Genomic DNA, 14,553 nt, shown 5'->3' on the forward strand with positions numbered 1-14,553 from the left:
CATGAACTAACTGGTTAATGTGAGTATTCACAAGCGACACTGTTAAGCCTTTCTTGTATATACGTCTACAGTATATACACACATATGAGACAGTTTAAAGCCACTTGTGAATACCCACATTAACCAGTTATTTAGTCCTTGCTATCTAGCTAGCCAGTCTAGTGTTCGCTTTGCCATTTGCTTTGTAAAAGTAAGTATATGTTTTATAAAATAGTGAAAAATAAAGGTCTTTAAAGGTGTAAATGGTGCAGATGGGTTTCCTCCAGGTTTTTCCTTCCACCTCCCAAAACCTGGACACTCTGTTGGCAACTCTATTACCTCTAGACGTGAAAAAGTGTGTGAATGTGCTAGTGCATGGTGCCCTGCATCCAGTATTTATGTTCCCACCTCTAACCCAGTGCTCCCTGGATAGGCTCCAGATTAAACCCAGTGCTGACCAGGATAAAGCAGTTACTAAAGAAGAGAAATCAATCAGTTAATTAATTAACCATAATTACCATTAAACACCACAGTTAAACCAATGAGGCATCATTGTACAGAGTTTAATGACCACAGCTGTCATGAGGTATAGCACCACAGTGGAACCTTTAAGGATGTACAGGCTTGTATGTTAATTAATTAACTTTTGCTTTCAGTTATTAACATTTTTTAAAGTAGTCTAGGTCACAAATTTCCAAAGTGCTGTATTTATGACGTAATAAAATGGGCAAAGTGCGACTTAAGGTCCCTCCATATCTCCATTCACACCAGGCTGATGCTGATGGAGCGCGCACACACACTCACACACTCACACACACACACACACACACTCTCTCTCTCTCTCTCTTTCTCTCTCTCACACACACACACAGATTCAGTTCCCATTCTCCTCAGTTTCAGTGTCCGCAGCTCCTGCTTCTCTTCTCCTCTCAGCCTGAAGCTCTCCTTCACCAAGGCACAGGTATTTGCATAAGTTCTTCTCGGCTGGAAAGGAGGGACAGGAGCGTTCATTCAGCTGATGAAGGAGACAGGGTGAGGGCGTAATTCGGTTTGAAAGGGCATCGTAAATTATCCTCAGACTCTACGATCGATCCTGCAGCGGAGGAGAAATCCTTTTGCCCTGCTGCTCACACTGTAGTGTTGAGGAAACTACGTGAAGAGACGGATCACCTCCAGAACACAGTCATTCCTAACTGACGGCATGGACCCCAGCAGCGCGCTTTTCCTCTAGAGCAGCAGCTGGCTGTTAGACAGCAGGACCAGGAGCGACAGACAGGTGCATCACACACCGAGGATCTCTCCTGTGGATTTCCGCTTTATCTCTGACCCGATTCAGTCGGTAGGTCAAACGCATGGACTGCTGTAATATTTGCATATTAGTCTACAGCCATCATCCTAGCATTAGGATATTTATGCAAAAAAAATAAAAAAAGGAAGTAGTACTGGGAGTCACATATAGACAAGAAGCTACTCAGCAAAACTCCCTTTTCATTAAGAAAACATGTTCATATATTGAAGAAAAAACAACTTTTTTCTTTGGTTGCACATTCAAGAAACAACAACAACAAAAACAACAACAACAAAGGTACTAAACTGTAGCTTTCCTTGTGGCTGATGTGGTACCCCCAATGGTACACCTTTTGGAAAGGTGCATGAAGTGTACCTTGAACGCTTGATTAAAAAGTAAGGTATAAAAGAAGTACCTTTAAGGGTACCACTGCAGCATAAACTGAACGTACAGTTTAGTACTTTTTTCCTAAGAGAGTGGACTAAGTGGGTGTTAATGAAGCATCTGTTAATTCAGCACTCCAAGTGTTAACACTACCATTTTTGTGGTGTGTCATTATGAGGGTTGAAATGCGATTAAGGGTCGTGGCTCTGATAAACCTGTTGTCGCATGACTGCACTTTCAGATGATTGAATGATCTTTATAGTTGTAAACACTTTGTAGATTTGTAGATGTGATCTTTAAAAAGACAGTGACAACAATTTGCAGATTTGTTGCCAAACAACAAATGTTAAAGAAAGTTCTAAAGATCATGAGTACAATTAAAGAAATACACATCAAGGAGTCATTTGAGACTCAAGTTATAAATAGGTTATCAGATGCCACCAAAGACAGCTGAAAATAAGGAGCTCTCACGCTCTTAGAGCCAATAACGGAACAAATCTGTTAATTTGTGTGTTGCAGTGTGTCAGCAGGATAAGAGGAAGCTAACCTAGTGAGTGAGAAACCCCAGCCATGACTGCCTAGCACCAGACTTCTGTCCCTGAGCCACCAGAGAGACCCTGACAAAGCCATTACCTGTTTATAGAGGAGCTTTGGTTCTGTCAGACCAACAGTGGGTAAGCACTACTTTTTTTTTTTTTTTTACAATGCACAGGGAAAACAATACTACTTGCAGCACATCAACTAAAGAGTAACACACTTTAGAACTATATTGGATAAATAATATGAATAATATAAATATGAAAAGGAATTACAGTGCGTTTATACAGTTCCTCTCTTTCGTGGTAACTGTGTATCATTATCTCAGTTACACACAAGAGAGCAAATGGTATATAAAGGGAACTGATTATAATCTCATGCATACCACTATATTTGTGTAAAATGGTGGGATCGGCGTGTAAGACTGATAGTAGAACTAATTCACTTATCTTTATTAATAATGTTACTGCCAGTGACAGCAGCAGGATGAATTCGGTGTGCAGAGATATATTAAATGCTTATGTCCTGCTTCTCCATGATGATGTGCAGAAAAGTACTACTGAAATCACTATGGGGCCAAAACATAGCCAATTATACAGTGTACCAGGGACAAAAGGACACAAAACATGAAAAAAAATAGAAAACAGTTGCATTACAGGCCTGGCAGTGCATCAGCATGCAAACCACTCAGAGTCTGGTGATGTCTGTGACAGTTTAATAACACAGACTTCAGGCAAGCTATGATTGCAAAGGATTCGCAATCAAATACTCAACATTGACATTTCACTTAATGTTATGTTACAACTTTACTTTACAACTTTGTTACAATTACTTTGGTTCCTTGAAATGGGGAGACTATGTATAAAAGAGCTGTGGCCATCAAGTACACAAATCCCAAAGTAAAGCTGACATTCTGCACCTTAACTAGATTCTTTCATTTACAGTGGGCTGGGATAAAGATCCCAAAAAAAATAAAAACTATCACTGTCCAGTTATTAGTGGAGTGCACTGTGTATGTTTTCAAAGAAGGTTCATTTACTTGAACTTTGTGATGTCATGTGTGAAATTAATTTTGAGGTTTATACTGACCACTAGTCATATTTCTTTGCACCAGTAAAATGCTTGAGTGTTGAGGGTGAATATGAATAATTTAGCCGGATGCTCTGGTAATAGGCTGCAGTTTGCTTTATATGAAGGATTTATTTCATGTTTCACACATCTCAATCATGAAGCTGTTAACATTTGATGACCCAAATCCATTTCAGACACCAACTATTTTCCCCCCTCTCTACCTTTCTGCTTGTCTGTCTAACCTCCGCTTATCACCCTCCACCGCTTTCCACTCATTCTATCACACAGTGTCTCACTTTAGATTTTCATAATCCACAGTGGAATTGAAGTCTGACCTGCATTACGTAATATATTCAGTACGCTACATTGATGACTCTGGTATCAGGAAGACACATGCACCCATGCACGCTGATGTGTGTGTTGGTGCGTGTGTGTGTGGGCCAGTGGGTCTATAGTGCCTGAAGTAGATCCCCGCTTAATGACTGGATTATAGAGGGATCAGAAAAAGATAGAATTCAAAGCCTTCATAGAGGACAGCCTGTAAAAATTTTCCCTGCTCTTGGTTGCTCCTTCATGTTGTATTTCTTCACGTAGGTTCTAACCTAGTACTCTGCATATGCACACATGCTTAATTTGTATATTCATGATCTCATATGTAAATAAATCGGACCAAAATTCTCTGTGTACTCGTTTGTAGAAACTCTGGCAAAACCAATGCGTAGGTAGGTAAGCATTTAATCATTTTTTTCATGTGTACTAATGACATGTTATTAAATGAATTTTGTTAAGCAATCTAAATAGGACTTTCTATCTGCAGCTAGCTACAGTATAGGCAGCATAATAATCTAGCTAATCTCAACTAGATATAGCGTTTTTAGGAAAATCAATTAAATGAGTCTCAGTATCAACAGATTTATTTGTGAAGTGTCAATATAGCGACTTTAACTAGCGGCTAAGTTAGGCCATATGAAACCTAAACAAATTCTACACATTTCATGTTACTATACATTTCTTTTGGGAAGTCAATTAGGGCATCTATTTTGTTCACATCAGATGTAATTTTAAAACAATCAAATAGATTTATTTAAGCTTGAATTCACTATATCAGAGTTCCAGTGCGTCAAATATTTACATACACCAAGCTGACTGCCTCTTTAAACTGTCTGGAAGAATCCAGAAATTGATGTAATGACTATTAGAAGCTACTGATTGTCATAATTAGGAGTTAACTGGGAGTGCACCTGTGGCTGTAATAAAGGGCCTAGCTTTAGAGACAATATCTCTTTGCCCTTGATACCATGGGAAAATCTAAGCAGCCTAGACATGAGAAAAAAAATGTGGACCTCCACGAATCCAGGTCCAAACAACCAAAGGTACCACGAAGATCTGTACAAGCAACTGTATGTCAATATAAAAATGTTGGGACCACACAGACACTGAATAATTCAGCCTCAACTATATCCCTAATTTGTGAGGATATTTTTTACCTTCTTGAATTTCTATACGAAAACAAACCTTGCTTTTGGAAGATGGATATTTCATGCCAGATTTGAAATGAACTTGGACTGCCTCACAAGTTTCTCCATCCTAAGCTCTTTATTTAAGAGTTGCAGATTTTTTTCTGAGCCGATGCCAAATTTTTCATTAATATGGCAAGAGTGCCAGGAAATGTATGCACATTCTGATTTGGCCCGCAGGGGGGGAAAGGAGTAATTAAAATAGATGGCAGAAGGAAATGGAGCCTGGCTAAGGAAGGCCTGCATTACAGAATGACTTGTCAGGACTGCAGCTGTCATCATTCAAACATCACTGGAGCCAGTGAACCAAGAAAGGGTCGTGTAAGGTTTCTACCACTCACTGAAATTCTGAAGTTAACAATTAAGTAGACGTCCCTGAGTTAATATATAATTTGGGTAAATACATAATGGGATATTGTCACTTAAATGAAAAATCCACCCTGAAAATCAATATTTATAATTAACATGTGATCAACAAGATTTATCTTGTAATCAAACTTCTGAGTTGACTTTTTTAGTTTAAACTCCTTTCATTGTCCAAAGAATGGATTCCTGGTCCTCTTAAAAATAGAGGTCTGGGGATTGCTTCAACACATTCCACATCAGGTGTGGAATCTATCCACGCTCGGGTCTGCATGCTGAGTAATGTGTTTGGTTCAATTTGTCATGCTCCGTACTGTTTCTACTTTTGTGATGCCAGAGAAAGAGTTGTTATGGTTATTGATATATAAAAGACATTCATAGGACTGGAGCACTGTAATTAGCTCACATTTGTGGTGCGAGTGCTTGCATTGAGAGCATCGTGATAAGTCCACGTCTCGTGCTGCCTGCACGGCTAAAAACCTTCTTATACAAAAACAGCTCCTAGTTTGCAGGTGTTCCTGCACAGTGACATGCCCTTCATCCAAAAAGTGCTGTTAGTCACTTGAGTGTTGAGTGTTGGTACTACAGGAAAATAATTTAAAAAAGACAACAAATGGATGAAACTATTGCCTACAATTTTGCAAACCTGAGTGCACAAAAGTGATGTGTTGAATTGTGCTATCCAGACATGGTTTGAAATGAATACTTCTATGTGAGCACAAACCTGCAATTTTGAGCGCCTCCCCCAAACAAGCCCAGAACTGGTCCTGAGTATGAACTCAAGTATTCGGGTGAAAAAGTGTGAAAAAAGTGTGAAAAACACTTTAACTGCATTGCATTCTGTGTATCCACTAACTTCTCACAGAAATAATGAAAATACAGCACCAACCAACAAATTAGCACATGTAAACTTGTAAATGTATTTAATTTGTTTCAAGGTGGAGATTTCCTTTAACTCTGTACGCAGAAAAAGTTGTTTAGTTCAGCTGAGAGACAGGAAGGACCTACAAGGCAATTAAGCAGACTTAATCAGTCTCCTTTGTTTACATATTTTTACATATTTTTTGCCTAGAGTTAAGCTCCCTCTCTACTTAATAGATTTTTACTAGATTATTGTGTTTTTTGCACTGTGCTACTTTATTTTTATTGTATTTATGTTGATATGTTATCTGTAAAAGTTTGTTTTTATAACTGCTTTAACACTGCAGTCAATAAAGTATCTATCTATCTATGTATCTATGTATCTATCTATCTATCTATCTATCTATCTATCTATCTATCTATCTGTCTGTCTTTCTGTCTGTCTGTCTGTCTATCTATCTATCTATTTATCTATCTATCTGTCTTTGTAATTTAAAACAGCTACGTTCTCTCAAATTACACAGAGAAGGAGACAACCGGCATGCGATTTTAAGCAAATGCAATTTTTTAAACAGGGACACTTTCCCTTAAAAGAACTTTCAGAAATATGTCAACTGATGTGTTTGCTGTTAATGTCCTATTTTTACACTTTTGAAAGCTAATCTTTTACACTTGTATTTTGAAGTTCTTGTCATCTGCAAATGTAATTCTGTTCATTATACTATTCATCTGAATCCTGCAGCTGAACTAAATTGGTACTGGGCATAATTCTGGTAATCAGGAGCTGTTGTAGCTTCAACGAACTCTTAGAGAAAAAAAAAATTAAAATCTATTACAATCTAGCAAATGTAATATCGACTGCAACCTAAACTTACTAACTAATCTAAGTAATATGTCCGGTCAATAGGAGAGGAGTGCTGATGAAGCTGGCAGTGAAGGCCACTGGAGGTGGAAGGGGAGCAAAGATAGGGGAGAAATGAATAAATGGATGTGAGAGTGAGGGAGGATGATGGAGAGAACTTGGAACTGCAGTGCTTCAGAGGTGAGAAAAGAAAGAGTGTGATTTGTATAGTGGTATACAGATGAAAGAGTAGAGACAGGTAGAGAGGAGAGCACCAGAATTAAAGTGGGACTAGTGAGATAAGAGAAGGACTTTAAGGGATACAGTTAGGTGAAAGAAGAAGGAAGGATGGTGGATGGATGTTTCTGCCAGAGGTGCTTCATTCAGGTTAGTCAGGATAGCTGTCTGGTCTTTTAATTAATTCCACTCCAGTCCAAGGATGTGTGCAGCTCAACTGCAGCTTTCTTCTACTTCCATCTCATGTTCTCTGACAGCTCTGTGGTGGAGACAAGATTGTAGAGACCGACTGGCATGTGCACGCACACACACACACAGACACATAGACACACACACACACACACACACACACACACACCACATGGTTACACCCTCCAGAACTACTGTCACAGTAGTTAAAGTGAGATAATTTATTTCTAGTTCCTGTTAAACTGCTCTAAGCCATGGGGCTGACAGAGAGAGAGAATGAGAGAGATGTTATTAGGAACAGACTCCAAGTCCCAAAAGCATATGTTTTATTTGACAGCAGCAGTCTGTAAACAGTATTCCAGCAATAAAGCCCCCATGTGTCCCAGAGTATCACAGAGTACCCCAGGCTGAATGCCACTTTGCCCTGTGTGTGTGTGTGTGTGTGTGTGTAAATAAATGAGAGACAGACCAGCCTTCCCACTGCTTGCTCAGTCATAACGACTGTGTGGAGCATCATAGAAGCTCTACACACATACTTCGCTGGACGAATGATACCACAACCGAGTGAGCATGATGATTGTCCTGCTGGGCTTCATCTCAGGTCTGTAAACCCTGCCTGCTTTATGAGAGGCTTTTAGCCAGTGACGTTTAATGATTGGAAACCATGGCGGGGTCTTAAAAATTGATTTGAAGTGGTGGAGATTTGCAGCCAAGGCTGGCAGCTTTCACCTAACTTTCTTAAAATAAGCTAGACATAACTCAAATTTATGACATGCCGCAGTGCAAAAATCATAAATAAAGAATTTTATAAATATTTTTTCATTGTTTACAGAAATAAATTATGGCAGAAAAAAAGAGACTATGGCTGTTATTGTCCAGTTGCCTCCAAAATACTCTTTTTTTGCACTAGTGTTTTAGCAAGTTTTGCACATTTGAATCTTGTTTAAAGGGACTTAATTATGTACCACCAAGGTTTATAGCCATTTAAAGAAATAAAGTGAATTGTCAGCATGTCTGTAGCATACACTATATGGCCAAAAGTTTGTGGACCCCTGACCATGACACCCATATGTGCTTATTGAACATCCCATTCCAGATTTAGTCACCTTTGCTGTTCTAATAAGCTCCACTCTTCTGTGAAGGCTTTCCACTAGATTTTTGAGCATGGCTGTGGGAATTTGCCCATTCAGCCACACGAGTATTACTGAGGTCAGGCATTGATGTCAGATGATTAGGTCTGGGATGCAATGAGACTTCCAAAAGTGCTCAGTGGGGATGAGGTCATGGCTCTGTGCAGGACACTTGTGTTCTTCCACATCAACCTTGGCAAACCTTGTCTTTATGGACCTGTCTTTGTGCACGGTGGCATTGTCATGCTGGAACATGTTTGGGCCTCTTAGTTCCAGTGAAGGACATTTATAATACTAAAGCACAGAAGGGCATCCTTGTGGAAATAGTTTGGGCAAGGCCCACATATGGGTGTGATGGTCAGGTGTCCATAAATCTTTGACCATATAGTGTGTGTGCAAGCACCACAGACAAGACCTTCCACACGTTTCCCTGTATTGAGTAAAGAACAGAAAATCTATTTACACAAAACTCACTTATAAGGCTCCCGAGTCATTAACCAACCTTAACCAATCCTTTACCATGCCCCTTTAATTAATTGTTTAAACTGTGCTTGCAGCATATACTACATATTTTTCAAGTGTCTACATTTTATTTGCCATAAACAATCATGACTCTGCACTACTGGCATATGTATGTGTGTGTATGTGCACGTGTGATCGTCAGATGGGAGCTTCTCAGCTTCAAACGCAAGGGTTAGCATGATCAAAGGCAGCGTTTAGCGCTGTGTGTTGCTATCACATCACCGGCAGCTCCACAATCAGCAGCTCCAATTATAGCTTTCAAAGAGGAAGTTGCTTTCTGTGTCTCTCTCTGTTTTTTCCTCACTGCAGCCTAGTGTCTGAACACATGGATTATGTGCTCTGAATAGAAAGAATAGCCCACATCTTTCCTTAATCAATTTTTTATGGTTATTATTTTTGCGTGATCCTGCAGCTTTTATTTATTCATTTGTAGAGATTGCCTTGAGAACATGTGGGCCTACACTTTGCAGAAGATTGTAGGTCATTTCTTTGGTTACAGTCTGAAGCCTTTTGTGTATTAATCAGAAAAATTGTAGGGGAAGGAAATGACTAATTCTGAAGAATAATAACACCAAAATCTTTGTATTATACTTGATTTGACCCTTTCCTTTTAAGTGATACTATAAGTAACCAACAATGACATGCTCATGGTTAGTGAAAGGAGAACTGAAAGAACCTCACACAGTACTGTTTATTCCTTTGTGTGTCTGTGGCTCTGTTGGTGGTGTGTTTTCTGGAATTTGTGTATGCCATTTAAAATGCCCATGTTATGTGCATGTTTTGTGGGTAGATTTCTGCCTTTTTTGTTGGAAACTCTGCATGATTGCCTAAGGCTGTTCATCATTACATATATAAACATAATTGGAAAGAAATAGCCACATTCCGTATTTCATTTTGGTGACATACCCAGAAATGTAACCCCTATATTCATTTTAAAAACTTTACACAGTCTGTTGGACTAAAGACATGTCCACAAATTCTCTGCATTTTTGTTTTTTTAAAGATTGTGGTACTTATGAGATAAAACATAACACGTTGTGCTTAATTATATAGACTGTGTAGCAGCAAGGTTTCACACTTGTGAATATTAGCAATATTAGCAATAATAATAACAATTAGCACAAATCAATTAGCTAGAAATGTTACAGTGTTCAAGATTAATTCATATGAAATCCAACAACATCCACTTTTTCACTTCTGAAAGTTATTCAAAACAACCACATTTTAGCTATTGAGAAGGCTTTGTGGGATTTAAAATGAGTGATTTTGATAGGTTTAATATAAATAAGAAAAGCAATGACAGCCAGATGTGCTTCTAGCCTCAGGTTTGACCGTTTGAACCCTTAAAATTAGTTTTTTTAAATTAGATTTTGCAATATGAAGTTGACTAGTGAATGAACCTGTTTTTGTGGTGTTTTACAATTGTACAGCTAAAAGTTTTTATTATCTGCAGTACAATATTGTGCCAAGCAAACTAAGATATGGTTGTAGTACATTTTTCAGAGCTAATTCTGAAGCTGAGGAGATGTGATTACTGAGCAAGTGCCTTGGCGTTAAGCTCTTTTCTGATATGATTACTGAGTGAATGGCTCAGTGATATGCAGTGTTCTGTAGTGGAACAGATTTAGTTCTGGAGCTTGGTGAGCCAGTGGTGGCAGTGAGTCATTTCATTTTCAGCAGGATCCAATACTGTGCCCTTTCCCTTTTGAAAAAAAAAAAAAAATAGAGGGATAAAGACACAGAATAGCGTGTGCGTTCACTTGAAGGACAAAAGACAGATGTAACCTTTACTTTTCCTCTTACAAATTCAGGGAAATATAAAGCTATAAAATGACTAGTGCTTCCTCCACCTGCCCTTTCACTTGATCTCAGTTCTGTCCCTTACATTCTTCATTTATTTCAATATTACTACATGCCTGTGCAAACCTATCCCTTTTCAAGGCTGTTGTAAGGGTTATGGACCTGAATATGATTGCGTTCCCAGAATTTTAAATAAGAATACTGTATTTCATGCTGTGGAGCCTAACCCACTGAGTCTGTGAAGAACTGCCTCTTCTACTGATTTATCTGAAAACAGCAATCTACACTATTGTATAGTTTGTGGACTTTTAACCATCACACCTATATGTGGTTCTTCCCCAAACTGTTGCCACAAATTTGGAAGCACACAATTGTGTAGGATGTCTTTGTATGCTGCAGCATTACAATTTCCCTTGCTGTGAATGACATGGGAGAGAGTATGCCACCTCTCACATCCAGAGAGCATGGCCAATCTTTGCTCCCTTGGCCCCCTGACCACGGATAGCTGTGGCATCTTTGGGATTCAAACTCATGATCTTCTGATTATAGGGAGAATGTCCTCCCCTGACATCAGTGACCTGACTTGACCAATGCTCTTTTGGCTGAATGGACAAATCCTCACAGCCATGCTCCAAAATATAGTGGAAATAACAGCAAAGGGGAACTACATCTGGAATGGGAAGATAACAAAGCACATGAATGTGATGGTCATTTGTCCAGAAACATTTGGCCGTATAGTGTATACAGGGTGTCCCAAAAGTCTCTATATATTGGGGAAATTAACACTTTTTAGCAAAATGTAACTTTAAAAGCTATTTACAAAACATCGTCTACATGAGTGCCATTTCTTTGTAAACACACACGGAGTCTCTCGCACGGATGATGAACTTGTGTTAACAGATCTGGTGTTATGCATGTAATTGCATGTCCATTGCAACCTTGTGACAGCTTCACCATCGAGCCATGAAAATTATTTCAATACGTTCGTCTTTTGTCAAAGGCATTCTTAAAGGCTATACGAAAAAAAATATATATAAACTAAGTATGAAAAACTTTGAAAGACATTTTGCTAAAAAGTGTTAATTTCCCCTATGTATGGAGACTTCTGGGACACACTGTATTATACATGCATATCTGTAACTTGTATATTGTTGAATATTTTTTGATATATATTGTTGCTATTAGATTACATTAAGCTCAAATAGTCTGGCTTTCTATAAAATGAGGAGGATATACGGTATTTATCTGTTGCATTTCAGAATTGGGAGAGTCTTTATACAATGAATATTTCAAGTGTACGGTAGTTAATTAAATTACTAGTGTAATAATAATACCTAGCTTACAGCTTAACATCAGCTTTAGTGTTTCCTCTCTCTCTCTCTCTCTCTCTCTCTCTCTCTCTTTCTGTCCATCTCCATCACTACTATCTCTTTCACAGTTCCACTGTAATAACAACAATAATGTCTACTTCCTGTCATTTACAAAGTTGTACTAGCACTTTGTGGAAGAGTTTTGTTGGAACGTCAGTGATCAATAACTGCGGTTGCCACATGGTCTGGGCTTGTGTCTGGCTCAAGCCTGAAAGAAAAGAGTAGATCAGTTTATCTTATCAGTGCCAAGGGCTTCAGGGAACATTACATTTATTGAGCCAATCATGCTAAGAGCAAAAACTAACCAGTTATTGTTTAGTTATTGTGTGGCTCATACATATGCTATGAATTTGACAGAAACAGATATAAATGCAGAAATATGGTATATTACCTTGTTATTGATAGACTATGGTTACAGAATAATGTAGACATTTGAACAGATGCTAATTATCCAACATGTTTTTGGCAACATACAGAACATCCCAGTCAAACATGCACTACATCGGGTGTGTTATACAGGGACTGCAGCATATGATTAACTGGTTTAGACCCTTTTGGGTAGTTATACACATTACTGCTCTCTGTGTGACAGTTTGAAACTGCAGTGTCAGTTTGTTGACACAATTTTGCACTCTCTCTAGACAAGAAGCCAGAATGTGGTATAATGTTCCTGAGAACTGCACTGAGAGTTGGTAATCATGGGCTGCTGATGTACCTGTAGTTTCTAATGATAGCTCATTGCCAAGGCTCCTTCATATACCTGTTGTCACTAGTAAGAAGGGCAGGCACATACACACACACACACATACACACACATTTATGCAGTTTTTCTCTGTCTCTCCTCCTGCTGCGCTGCCACCTGCTTGTTTGTTAGTGCTGGGTCATCTAGGCCATCGCTCTCTTTTCCTGTCCAAACACACTCAGGATCGGCGACTGATGAAGGTCACATTGACTGTGCTGACTTCAGTGGCTGTTCTCTGATCAGTTAGTGCCCAGATTCATAAGGCTGAGTCATTCCTGCTGAAATTCTGTCACTGATCTCAGGCCTGTTTGAAATTCAAAACTTGAAAGCACTGTAAACAAAGTGTAGGCTGAAATTTGCTTCTCCTTTTTTGATGCTCTAAGGTTTTGCATTGTCACTGATTTTGCATTGTCACTGTTTTTACTTTCTCTGCTTTTTAAAAACCTGTTGTATTGCCCATCTGTGTACTGCTCTCATTTACTTGACATTGACCTTCCTCTCATTTATCTTTTGGCCTGTCTTATCTTCTCTTTGTCTTTTTTTCTGGCATTCCGTCTCTCATTTCTGTTCTCATTTGCTAGCAATGGTGTGTGTAGGTAGACTTAGCATTAGCACATTCTGTCTTGAGTGAATTTCATACACCCAAGAAGGAGGCAGATCTGCATACACACACACACACACACACAGTATAAGCTATAAGGACCATGACCCATGAACTCACTACCATATATCTACAGCTAATTAAGATACACGATACTGCATTAAACAAGTGCCATCATAATTACCTGGTAAGTACGCAATTAACTAATTCTAAAGTATGATTTTCTGCCTTAAAATACAAGAATGCATGATTGCATTTATGTAAGGTTTTTATCTACTGTGTTGCCATGTATAGCTAAATGTAATGTTGGAGGCCCAGGGCTTATTTTTGGAGTGGAATGTGACAAAAATGACACCTTGAAAAAGTTTTCCATCCTCTTTAGATTAATGTCATTGCATGACATTATTTAATATGTCCATTAACATTGTCCACCCCTCATTGCCTGGGGTGGTGTGAAATACCTGGATATCTCCTTGTGCGCATACTCACTCATACTGAGAAAACAACATCATATAGTGAAGTGTGATGCAGTATTTGCAGTAAATACCACCATCATACAGCCTACTTTCCCTTTCTTCTACTCACCTTTGCATGTGTTGGATTATATGCACATGATATGTCCATGAAGCAACAGGTGACCTGTCCTCCAAATCTGGGGATAGCTTCCTCTCATTCTCTTATACCTTGGTGAGTGTTCTTTCTTGCATCTCTTCCCTGCTGGATTGGTTTGTCTCCTCCAAATATTTTACAACTCCATCATCTAGCTAACTAGTGGGTCTAGCATGCTGCTAGCATGGTTGAGTGGTTTTCCATTAACATGCCATGCACTGTTCATTGCTGAGATTGCAAATTAGCTGGAAATCTGATCATCCACATCACTGGGGTTGGAAAGAGTTGGGTTTAGAAGGCAAAGCTGCGTGCTCACTGCCTTGGCACTGAGCATCTTAAGGACACTGTGTTTGACTTTGACATCCTCTGTGCTGACTGCGCAGTGATGCCTATGTCAGTATAACACGCTTGGCTAGCAGATTTTGACACTGGCTCAGAGTCAGAGACAGCTGTGATCTGGCCCAAGCCCCACGGCCTAAACAGCTTGCCAGTCGCAAATGTTCACATATGAT

General features: G+C 39.0%; 1 protein-coding gene across 2 annotated transcripts in view; it reads left to right on the top strand.

Moving 5' to 3' along the window:
* Nucleotides 1-788: 788 nt before the first annotated feature.
* Nucleotides 789-14,553, top strand: part of slc8a4b (solute carrier family 8 member 4b) — a 58,781-nt gene continuing 45,016 nt past the window's right edge. For both annotated transcript variants that reach the window (XM_053233040.1, XM_026937054.3), the window contains exons 1-2: nt 789-1,318; nt 2,171-2,325. The gene's annotated coding sequence lies outside the window, so the exon portion shown is untranslated. The remainder of the gene's footprint in view (nt 1,319-2,170; nt 2,326-14,553) is intronic.

This window comes from Pangasianodon hypophthalmus, chromosome 4 (genome assembly GCF_027358585.1).
Source record: "Pangasianodon hypophthalmus isolate fPanHyp1 chromosome 4, fPanHyp1.pri, whole genome shotgun sequence".
Classification (NCBI taxonomy): domain Eukaryota; kingdom Metazoa; phylum Chordata; class Actinopteri; order Siluriformes; family Pangasiidae; genus Pangasianodon; species Pangasianodon hypophthalmus.